This window comes from Petaurus breviceps, unplaced genomic scaffold, assembly GCF_028583685.1.
Source record: "Petaurus breviceps papuanus isolate PSGF00001 unplaced genomic scaffold, PetGlider_PUasm1.0 90145, whole genome shotgun sequence".
Classification (NCBI taxonomy): Eukaryota; Metazoa; Chordata; class Mammalia; order Diprotodontia; family Petauridae; genus Petaurus; species Petaurus breviceps.
The window spans coordinates 118,341-129,350 of record NW_027187185.1 but is presented as its reverse complement, the minus strand read 5'-3'; the positions used below and the strand labels follow the sequence as shown (position 1 = coordinate 129,350).

At 39.1% G+C, this 11,010-nt stretch overlaps 1 pseudogene; it reads right to left on the bottom strand.

Moving 5' to 3' along the window:
- Positions 1-4,523: 4,523 nt before the first annotated feature.
- LOC138176722 (polyglutamine-binding protein 1 pseudogene) lies at positions 4,524-5,228 on the bottom strand (annotated as a pseudogene).
- Positions 5,229-11,010: the final 5,782 nt, after the last annotated feature.

The window sequence follows — 11,010 nt, the reverse complement described above, 5'->3', positions numbered from 1 at the left end:
TAAGAAATGATTAACAGGTGGATTTCAGAGAAACCTGGAACTGATGCTGAATGAGGGAACCAGAACCAGGAGAACATTGTACATCCAGAGAAAGAACTATGGATTTGGAATGCAAAACAAAGCAGGCTATTTTCTTTTTTTTTTTTTTTTTGTCTTTCTCTTGGTTTTCCCCATTCACTGTAATTTTTCTGTGCGGCATGACTAATGTGAAAAGGTGTTAAATAGGAATATATATCAGATTGCAAGCAATCTTGGGGAGGGAGATGGGAAGAAGGGGAAGAAAATTTAAAACCTATGGAAGTGATTGTGGAAAACTAAATAATTTAACTTAAAAAATTTTTTTAAAAATAAAAAAGAAGGAACTGTGCTTTATGAGCAAAGCAGAATTGCAGTAGCTCAAAAGAAACATGAGATAAATTTAGGGACATTTCTACTCTAAAATGTTCATATTGACTATCTGTGCCTAATTTGTGGTAGGACCTTCTGAATTTGTTTTGGTAAGTTCAACTACAAACAGATAAATGTATCTTTACTGTACCTTTACCCAATGCATTCATGTCATTGTGTTTTTCTTCAAGAACAAAGGACAACAACTAACCAACAAAAAATGCTATTATAAAATTTTGGACATAGATGTCTCATTTCCCTCTCTGATTTTTTAGTGTGAAATGCCAAGGAGTAGTATCATATTCAAGGTCAAAGGGTAAGAATGGGTTAGTCCTTTTCTTACATAATTTCAAATTGTTTTCCTGTATAATTGAATCAATTCACAGTTTTGTACTCATTGAAATTGGTCTATCATTACATATCTCTTCCACCCTAACTACATTTTCCTTAGGAGTGAGAAATTTAACAAAGGAACAGTGCCTAATGTTGTACATTTGAAGAAGATATTGCTATTTAAAAACAAAACTTAGTTTAATTGTTTGAAAGGGGGAAATGTACAATTTTTCCTTAGGACCCATAAAACAGCAGGTGACACTAAGTATTTCCATTTAGTACAAATCTCATTAGTTCTATAATTTGTTCAATAGCATAATAAAAAGAAAATTTCAAGTCATTAAAGTCTTCTCAATCTTTACGGCTACAAGTGACTGAAGAAATAAGTAAACAATTCCTCCTGCTCAGAAAGCATTTTTTTTAATTTAAAATCACAGCTAATTTAACACCCTGAAACAGTATAGCTAAATATTTTATGTCTTTATTTTAGCTATGAAGGAGAGAGATCAACTTAAAATGGTGATAACCTGATTGGTACCATGGTGAAATACCAGAGATATTAAGGAACTAGTCTGCATTATTAAAGTTCATGGAATTGTTATTTCCTTGACATGGAAATAAGGGATCTTTCGATTAGATTCATTAACATCTGGGGAAAAAAATAAACAACCTATGCTCACCTTGGTACCATTTGTAATTGCTAGTAGCATGTTATAGAGGAAGCAAATGAACTCAAAGTATGGAGATAATGAAGTCCAACTCCTCACTCAAGTTACTTTTCTTCTCAGACTTAGGTTTCAATTCTCTAATATAGTTTTCAAATCTGTAAAATTGAATAATTAGATCCCTTCCACTTCTAAGATTCTAGATTTTAATTAAGATCAATGATTCAAAACTGTAGAGGAGGAAGGTAGGGAGAGAGAGAGAGAGAGAGACAGAGAGAGAGAGAGACAGAGAGACAGAGACAGAGAGACAGAGACAGAGAGAGAAGAGAAGAAGGAGGAGATGGAGGAAGAGAAGAAGAAGAGGAGGAGGAGAAGGAGAGAAGAAAGGAAAAGAAAAGGAAATAAAAGAAAGAAAATCCCAAGGCATAGAAAATTGTTTTGAACAAAGTAGGGGTTTAACAAACATCTTTTTGAATTGAATTGAATTGAAATTTTGTAGTGATAAGTTGAAATAAGACAAAACAATCTTATATCTTTATTACCTTGAAGCTTTGGGTTCACTCTAAGGTTGTCTACATATGCCAGCACAAGTCACTGAAAAGTATAGTGGAGAGATGATCTTGTAGAGAAAGCACCAAGCTCAAAGTTTGGTGAAACACAAATACAAACATTGTGTCACAATACAAATTGAATTTCACAAATACAAATTCAGTTCAACAAAAATTTCTTACTTTATACTTGACCTATGTGAAAGGCAACTTGCCAGCGTCTGAACAAATACATGTATGACAACACAGATGAGTAATTACTCTGGGCCTCAGTTTTCTACTCTCTAAGAAAAAGTCACAGAAACTACATGATCTGTAAGGTCTTTTCCAGTCTTAGATTTCTCTTTCTTTGGAAAGGAGATGGAAATGCGAGATGGGGAAAAGATCTTGGGCTGAGAAGTATTATCTTATCAATGTCAAATCAATGAAATTAACAAGCATTTATTAAGCAGTCTCTATGTGCCAAGAACTATATTAGACATTGAGTATATGGAGATAAGCAAGTAACCCCCGGCTTCAGGAAGTTTATAGTCTATCTGGAATGATAACATTGCTATATATAAGTATATATGCACATATATGTATATGCACATTGATAAATGATAAATTATAGATGGATAGATACACATACATGCACACATTTATGTGACATATAAAATTAATATAAAGTAATTTGTAGAAGCTGAGAGATCAAGAAAGGTATGACTAATCAATTAAGGCTTGATATATGTTTTAATTTTACAAAAGTATGATGTCTACCATAGTTTAATAAAATATGCACTCAATTTTGAACAAAGGATATAGATTTAAATCCCGTCCTGCCACTCACCACCCTTCTGAGGATGGCAAATTACTTTACTTTTTAATCATTCAGTTTGCTCTTCTGTAAAATGTGGAAATTGAGCACAAGGACCTTTAAGTCCCTTTCTGATTCTAGATATAGACTTCATTCCCATTTGTATGGTGCTTTAAGGTCTAAGGTCAGTTCCTCCACAACAAATCTCTGAGAAAGGTAGTCAAAATGTTTCACTCATCATTTATTCATGTGGAAACAAAACCCCATAATAGCTAAGCAAGTTGCCTACCTAATACAGTTATTAATGTCAGAGATGAATTTGAAAATATGTCTCTCTTGTCCCTGAGGCCAATGGTATATTTTTCATTGTACCATACTGATATTAGCATACATAATTTTATTATTAAGAATTTGAACTGCTTTTTGGTTTCTATTCACTTTTCTTCAAAAGGTGGTGAAATTAACAGACCAGTTCTTATGATTTCAACACATCAGACACATAGCAGAGTCAGTCAAGTCATCACTGATGATAACTGAACTCCTCTAGGAATCATTATTTTGGTCAGTGCTTCAATAAAGCTGGCAGAAGGATGCTACAAACCCTTTTTTGTAGGTCACTCAAGAATTGTAGCTATTGCTTTATTATTATTTTCCCTAGAAATCACATGGTGGTTTATTTTTTTTTTTTTAAACTCCGAGGTATTGGTCATTAGATTGCTATGGGGGTGGGGAGGGAATCCTCTACTCTAGTTATAAGCTTGAGCAAAATTCTAAAGGCCACAATTGACTTGCTCTCTTTCTTCTTTCGTGGCTTCAATACTTTTTTTTTTTTTACATTCAACAAACATTTACTGTATGCGTACTAAGCCTAAGGCACTAGGTTAGGCAATGAAAATACGCAGAAAAAAATAGTTCCTGCTCGCAAAAACCTTAAATTCTACATACAAAAGTCAAATAAGATAAGTTTACAATATTTGATGATTTGAAAAGAGTGCACTGACAGCTAGAGGGACCATTAAATATAAAAGTTCTTTGGAAAATAAAAAGCCGATTCAAATGTCCTGTTCCAAAAATTATTATAAATCCAAGATTCAGACCCATAACTCTGATTTTTACAAAGATTGGGTTCAATCGTGGATGCAGGTTACAAATAATTTTTTTTTTGGCTTTTGTTTCCCACCTAGGGTTTCTTGAAAACTAGAACATATAGACCATGTACACTCAAGCACAAGTACTTCTGTGCCAGTATATAGCAGGAAAGGATATAATGCCAATAAAGAGCAAGATTTGGGTTGGTGATAGGCTTTGTCTCTTGCTGCTCCTTGTACCAAAAATTCAGTAGGATACACTACAAGGCTTGGTCAAAGAAATTGTTTTCTTCTCTCCAGGAGGTTTGGTCCAAGAAGTCCTTTTCTAAGAAATCCTCATATGATGTCCATAGTTCCTTTCATCTTCAAAGCTTAGGATTTCTTTCAGAAATATTTAAAGTCACCCTTGAATGCCACGAAAATTGTGTTATCTCCAGGTGGATTAGTCTGCAGGCAAAACTTCTCCTAAAATGTCGACTTTCATAGTCAATATTTCGTCCCATCTCCCAATTTGGTGGGAGTGTTATCATTCTTTAAACAGGTCAGGCCTGGTGCTGCTGTCAATGTCCACCCTATTGTCTTCTCTTCTTTTCTCTTCCCACCCCACCTCCCAGCAACCACCCCATTTTCTTCCCCCTAAAAGTGTTAATTATTATGAAAACAAAGGTGGTGGATCCCCTGGACAGTGAGGGGTTGGGTGGCTAGCTCAATCCTGCTGCTTGGCCCTGGAAGCCTCCGCGTTTGCCCCAAGAACTGCCACGGGGAGGGGTACCGTCGCTGCTGGAACAGGGGCCCGGCCGCGGTGGTGTCTGCGCCTGGCTTTGCCTCGTTCTTCTTGGGGAGCCCCGTGGACCAGGTGCCCCGGGGGGCATCCGAATAGGTGCTGGGGTCCATGGGATCCAGCTCTTCGTCCTTGCGGCCGGCTTTCTTGCTCTTGGGGTAGGTTGCCAGCTCCTCCAGGCGATGGTGGCACCGCTCCTTGGCCTCCTCCCTCTCCAGCTTCTCGTACCTGTGGTCCAGCTTGTCTTAGCCTCCCCGCTCCGACGACTTGTAGCCGGGCTCTGGCCTCTCGTTGCCTCGGTCCGGCTTCTCGTGGCCACAGTCCATCTTTTCTTCCGGCTCCAAGTTGCCCTTGAGTTTCTTGGCCGTCTTGGTGATGACCGAGCTGGGGTCGTGGGGGTTGAGCCCCAGGACACGAGGTCCGTCTCCACGTTCCAGTAGTAGGGAAGGCCGCACACCTGGTCGAAGACTTTGTACCAGTTGGGAGGCAGACCTTCGAGGCGAGTGGCCTCGTAATCCACAGGGTCTGGTCGTAGTCCTAGGCAATGATTTCTTCCTCTGGCTCGGGTTCCACCAGCTTGAGGAGCCCTGTCTTGGCTAGGCGGGTCTGGAGGGCGGCAGGGAGCAGCATGGTGGCGAGCCTGGGGAGATGGTGGTGGGGGATGGGAGGGGGCAGCCCAACAGCAACTGCCCAGGGGCTCCTCAGCCATCCAGCTTCCTCCTCGGCTTCAACACTCTTAAAAATTGTACCAGTGGAACACAACTATTGTTGAAATAACAAGAGAGAATGCAATGGCCGCAAGGGATAAACTACCGTGTTTCTGCGATAATAAGATACTGTCTTATTATTTTTTTTGGAAAGAAAAACACCAGAGGGCTTATTTTCAGGGGAGGGCTTATGTTGTCCTGCCTCAGCTCTCCTCCGTGGCACTGCTCTCAATGGGCCAGCAAGCAAATCACTGGGGAAGAACAGGATGACACGCTCACTGACTGCTGCACAGCTCTGATTGGATGCAGCTCGAGCACCGCCTGCATTTCACCGGGGACGGTGCATATAGAGGGTACTCTAATGTAGCGTGTAGAGCAGGGGATCACCTTCACTACAGTAGCAATCTCAATAGGGCTTACTTTTGGGGGAGGGCTTATTTTTGAGGAATCTTACACAGTAAGGGGAGGGCTTATTTTCGGTATAGGTCTTATTATCGGGAAACACGGGTAGCAGTCTGTCCTAGGCTTACTGCAACTATACTCCAAATCGCCCACCTACCCAAAAATAATGATTCTGACAAGAATTAAAATTAAAAGCTTTCCTTCTCTGAGACTAATTCCCCTTCTCAGTCCCCTCCTGTCTTTCCTCCTTCTCTTATCTAACATATGTGGGAGCACTCACACACACACACTCACACACACACACACACACACACACACACACATCCATTTCAAGAAGAATCCCTTAAGGAAGAAGATATGACATTGTAGTATATTTAATGACCGAGATATAACACCTTCACATTGACAAGGTGGGAATAATATGTTTAGATAATTTAAAAGATAGTTTCTATTTTTGCTGATCCATCCACTTCTATCAATCTAGGATTTGCTAAGTTGCTAAGTGCTCCCAACTCAGATGATACATTTAGCACATGATGTAGCTCTGCAATAGAAGACCAATGAAGTCCAAGTAATAAAATCACCAATAAATAAACCATGAATAATATTTAAATTCAATCAGAACATCAGGGCTAGATTACATATCTCCACTGACACAATGCTTTTTATTTCTTTTTCTTTTTTTGGGGGGGGGTGGGGGAGGCGGCTCAGACAATCATGGTTAATTCATGACATTTAATAGGCAATAATAAGCCAGTTTTGAAGAGTAATCTGGCAGGCCAGATGAACTATATAGTTTGTAGAGTGTCAAATTGAAATCATTTTCTTTAAGATTTTTTTTTTCTAAGATTCTGAGGCTGCTTAATGTCTATCTCTGTTATCTAAATCCATAAGGAATGAACCCTTCTGGAGAAGAGGGTCTTCTCTACAAATGGGTGTTAAAATTTTTCCAGTTTTATTTTCAATGTTTGTGATGACTGTTTCTCTATTAATTATAAAATTTTAAACTCTCGATTTTACTTCTTAGAATACAATCTATAATTTAATATTTTCTTGATACTTCACAGTCATTATTAGAAGCATCAATTATTTTAGCAATCTGCAGGTAATTGTAGATGTAGGCTCAGGTGCAGGTGCAAATAGGATATGACAAAGGGTTGAATCAGTTGACTTATACAACCTCTGACCATCTGCACTGCAGAAATGTTCTAGTTGGACAAGGTTATTATTGAAATGGAATGCAAAACCATTTATCATTCACTTACTACGTGCTAAGTACTGTGGTAAGCATAGTACAGGGGATACAAATAGAAATCCCAATTTGCACTGGGGATACAAATAGAAAATTAATAATCCCCTAGCTCCCAAGGAGTTAGCATTCTATTTTTAAATTAAACTTTATTTTTAGTTTACAACATTCATTTCCACAAGATTTCGAGTTGCAATTTTTTTCCCTGTCTTTCCCCTGCCCACCACCCGAAAACAGCGATCCCACTGTATACCCCCTCCCCCAATATGCTCTCTCTTATGTCCTTCCGCTTAACCCCTCTGACTTTCCAGAAGGAAGATGGATCTCCATTCCCCAGTGCCTGTATATCTTATTTCCCAGTTGCATGTAAAATAATGATAGTAATAATAATAATAATATTTTAAACATTTCATTTTAAAACTTTGAATTCCAGATTCTTTCCCTTCCTTCCTCATCACATATCCTTACTGGGAAGATAAGCAATTCAATATAGGTTGTACATGTGTAGCTATGCAAAACATTTCCCTAGTGGATATATTTTGAAAGACAGACTATATTTCCCTCTATCCTATCCCTCCCCCCACTTGTTCTATTCTCTACTTTGACCCTGTCCCTTTTCAAAAGTGGGTGCTTCCAACTACATTCGGCCAAACCTGCCCTCCCCTCCAGAATCCCCCCTCTCATCTCCTTCAGCCCTATTCTCCTCTAGGGCAAGATACCCAATTTATTGTGTATGTCATTCCCTCCCTAAGCCAAATTCAGTGAGAGTAAGGTTGACCCCATTCCCTTTTGCCTTCTTCTTCTTCCCCTCCATTCTAATAGTTTTCCCTTGCCTCTTCTACATGAGATAATTTACCCCATTCTGTCTCTCTCCATCTCCTCTCATTATATTCCTCTCTCACCTCTCAATTTCATCTTTTAAATATCATCCCTTCCTATTCAATTGATCCTGTGCTTGTTGTCTATGTATACCTGTATACATACATACACATGCTCACATATGTACTCATATGCATATATACTCTCTTATAAAGACATATATGTATGTATACATATATTCATTTATATTCCCTTCAACTATCCTCATACTGAGAAAAGTTTTATAAGTTACAATTATCGTTTTTCCATGTAGGCATGTAAATAGTTGAACATTGATAAGTTCCTTATGATTTCTTTTCCCTGTTTACCTTCTCATGCTTCTCTTACTTCTTGTGTTTGAATGTCAAATTTTCTATTCAACTCTGGTTTTTTCATCAAGAATGCTTGAAACTCCTCTATTTCATTGAATGACCATATTTTCCCCTGAAACATGATGCTCAGTTTTGCTGGGTAGGTGATTTTGGGTTTTGATCCTAGCTCCTTTGATCTCCAGAATATCATATTCCAAGCCCCTTTGATCCCTCAACATAGAAGCTACTAGATCTTGTGTTATCCTGATTGTGTTTCTGGAATATTTGAATTGTTTCTTCTGGGCTTATTGTAACATTTTCTCCTTGATCTGGGAATTCTGGAACCTGGCTATAATATTCCTAGGAGTTTTCTTTTGGTGATCTTTTCAAAGAGGTGATCAGTGAATTCTTTCAAACTCTATTTTGCCCTCTGGTTCTAAAATATCAGGCCAATTTTCTTTGAGAATTTCTTGAAGGATGATTTCTAGTTTTTTTTTTTTTGATCATGGCTTTCAGGTAGTCCAATAATTTTAAAATTATCTCTTCTAGATCTATTTTCCAGGTCAGTGGTTTTTCCACTAAGATATTTCACATTTCCTTCTATTTTGTCATTTGTTTGTATCTGTTTAATAGTATCTTGATTTCTCATAAAGTTAGTAGCTTCTATCTGCTCCCATCTAATTCTGAAAGAATTATTCTCTTCAATGAGCTTTTGAAATTTCTTCTCCATCTGGCAAATTCAGCTTTTGAAGGTATTCTTCTCCTTATTGGCTTTTTGGGAATCTTTTGCCATTTGAGTTAGTCTATATTTTAAGGTGTTATTTTCTTCAGTCAGGTTGTTGACTCTCTTTTCATGATTTTCTTACATCATTCTCATTTTTCTTCTCAATTTTTCCTCCACTTCTCTTACTTGATTTTAAAAATCCTTCTTGAGCTCCTCCATGGCCTGTAAGTAGTTCATATTTTTCTTGGAACATTTTGGTTCAGGAATTCTTACTTTGTTGTCTTCCCCCCATTCTGTGCTTCAATCCTTTTTGTCCCCCCAAAAAGAATCTAAAGTTGGATTCCTGTGCTTGCTTTGCTTCCTTTGCTTGCTCATGTTGCCACTCAATTAGTTGACTTTTGAGGTCTTTGCCACAGTAGAACTCTGCTTCCAGGGAGCTTCCTCCCAAATCTCTGGGGTTTTCATAACTGCTGGAGCTATTAGTTGAGTGCCGTCTCTTTGACCCCCCACAAATTGTGGCTCACTGGTTACACAACCCAGGACCTCCACCAAGACAGCGATCCAGATTCAGGCAGGTCAAGGCAAAAGCAATTACCCCCCTGAAAGGTCACCTGGTCCCCCTATGATCCGCAGGCCAGGAGCTCTGAAGCAGCCATGTGGAGGTGGCTGCATGGCCATAGCACCTCTGCTGCTTCTCACTCTGGGAGCTGAGACCAGACCAGACTCTGCCCCCCAACCGTCCCCCTCCAGTTCCAACAGAGACCTTCACTGACATTTTACTTTGTCTTTGGAATTTATGGGTTGATATTTCTGGAAACCTCCACAGCTGTTGGTGATTCACATTCCTGAAGTCTGCTCTAGCTGCCTCTGGTTGGGGCTGCTCTGGGGCTAAAACCATGGGCTCAGGTGGGGCTGGACTTTGTTCCTAGCGTGCTTTGCTGGACCCTTTCTGCCAGCCTGATGGGCTACCCTCAGTGGAGGTTTGTTTCTCTCTGTCACTTTGTGGGTTCTGTAGCTCTAAAATTTGTTTAGAGTCATATTTTATAGATTTTGGAGGTGGTTATGGGGGGAACGCACAGAGTTTTCCTGCTTCTACACCACCATCTTGAGGAGTTTACATTCTAACAAAGTGAAGCAACACAAAATGGAGGGTTCTTGTTCACATTCAGTTTATGGCAAGTGAAAATATCATGGAATACTTAGGTTTGGGCAAGGAAAGTGGTAGGTCAGATGGCAAGGTCCTGAGGATCTTGGGAAGCAATAGTAAGTCATGTGGTTCCCAACCAAGAGGATAATGGATCCAAAGTTCAGAGTGGATTAAGGTTCTGTAATACCTCCAATAGAAGTTGGGATGCTGGAATTCATTTTCACTATGGGTATCAGGCTTGCTAGGATTTGAGCAATAGGACAATAATGATTGATGTTGTGCACTGACGCTGACTCAGACTAGTCTCCTGGTATTTTAGGTTATATTTGAACAAAATAAGACACTTGTAGGTCATTCAACAGATAGCAAAAGAAAAAGCACTGAGGACAACTTGATTTGGTTTAGATGAATAAAGCTTACCTGTCATGAACCACAAGCGAAGTATCAGAGAAGGCACTTGAGGTCATTGTGCATCTTTTGTGCTAAAGCAATAAGAAAATCATGTCAACAATATGAGTCTTTAGTCTCCTGAAGCTTCTAAGTCTTGAGGATGGATAGTCTTCCTACCTTTTAAGGAAAAAAAATTAGCATAACTTAAATGGGGAGATGGGTCAAGATATTGCTCCTAGCATAATCCACTGGTTGGTGGTAAGAACTTTACTATATGCTAGAGAATCTTTTGCTACATAAATGACTTCAGGGCTGCAGTTGGTCATCTGTGACCTCCATTATTCAAGAAGTCTGAAATGAGGAAGAGAAAAATTAAAACAGTAATAGAAATCAATCAGGAAATCAACACATAAATTAATAAACAAATATAGGTGAATGAATGAATGAGCAAACAAGTAAATAAATAGATGAAGGAAGGAAAGGAGGGAGGGAAGACAGAGGGAGGGAGGGAAAGAAGAGAGAAAGGGAAGAAGGAAAGGAGGAAGGAAGGAAAGAAGAAGGAAGAAAGGAAGAAGGGAGGAAGGAAGGAAGGAAGGAAGGAAGGAAGGAAGGAAGGAAGGAAGG